This window comes from Myotis lucifugus, unplaced genomic scaffold, assembly GCF_000147115.1.
Source record: "Myotis lucifugus unplaced genomic scaffold, Myoluc2.0 scaffold_1089, whole genome shotgun sequence".
Taxonomy (NCBI): Eukaryota; Metazoa; Chordata; class Mammalia; order Chiroptera; family Vespertilionidae; genus Myotis; species Myotis lucifugus.
In genome coordinates, this window is record NW_005872137.1 from 36,361 (window position 1) to 37,115 (window position 755).

Consider the following 755-nt stretch of genomic DNA (forward strand, 5'->3'; position numbering starts at 1 on the left):
GGGCTCAGGGCCGGCTACCACTGCGGCTACTGCGACTCCGTTGCGGGCAAGGCGTCCTGCGGTGAGTGTCCGCCTCGCGTCCCGCCCGGCCAGCCCCGCGCGGGGAGCGCACCGCCGCTCCCACTCCCGCGTCCCCTTCCCGCTCGCTTCTCCCCAGACCGTCTCCCCTCGCTCCGTCCCTGCCTCACCCTCACCGAAGATGGCGGCCCCGGTCCGGGAAGGGGCAGCAGCAGCCGATGACTGCCCGCCCGGGGCCAAGATGGCGCGGGCGACGTCAGCGCCTTCGCCTGCGGGCGGCGCGGTGCCTTGTGGGGCGGCGGCGGGCTGAGGGGGAGCGGGCCTGAGGCGTCCGGGCGGCGCGGTGCATTGTGGGGCGGCGGCGGGCTGAGGGGGGGTGGGCCTGAGGCTTCCGGGCGGCGCGGTGCTTTGTGGGGCGGCGGGCTGAGGGGGAGGGGGAGCTGAGGGTGTCCCGGCGGCGGTGTGCAATGTGGGACGGGCGGCGAGGCAGGGAGTCACCGCAACTAAGGGGCTCGTGAGGTGGCAGTCGACCAACCTGATAGGAGGCCATCTAGGACGATGAATTTTAATTCAAGCATTTACAATGGAAATGAGACAATCAAGCAGAGCACTAGAAAAAAGAAGCTCTCACCACCAGATATCACTCACTATCTCCACCACCTGATATCAGTTATTCCGTCTTTATTGGCTGTAACGAGATATTGGTGCAGAGCAACCTAGTCGTAACTCTAATACAC

At 66.5% G+C, this 755-nt stretch overlaps 1 protein-coding gene and 1 long non-coding RNA gene across 28 annotated transcripts in view; one reads left to right on the forward strand and one right to left on the reverse strand.

The window, feature by feature from the left end:
* LOC102422763 overlaps positions 1 to 438 on the reverse strand; it is a 9,698-nt gene extending 9,260 nt beyond the window's left edge. Inside the window, exon 1 of one of the 2 annotated variants that reach the window (XR_330837.3) lies at positions 195 to 438. This is a non-coding gene — a long non-coding RNA (uncharacterized LOC102422763). Of the gene's footprint in view, positions 1 to 188 lie in introns of both variants that reach the window. The other variant, XR_330838.3, reaches the window with a different exon arrangement.
* Positions 7 to 755, forward strand: part of ATE1 (arginyltransferase 1) — a 52,568-nt gene continuing 51,819 nt past the window's right edge. For 24 of the 26 annotated variants that reach the window (XR_002827344.1, XM_023747997.1, XM_023748008.1 and 21 more), the window contains exon 1: positions 7 to 61. The gene's annotated coding sequence lies outside the window, so the exon portion shown is untranslated. The remainder of the gene's footprint in view (positions 62 to 755) is intronic. The other 2 variants (XM_023748010.1, XM_023747999.1) reach the window with 2 other exon arrangements.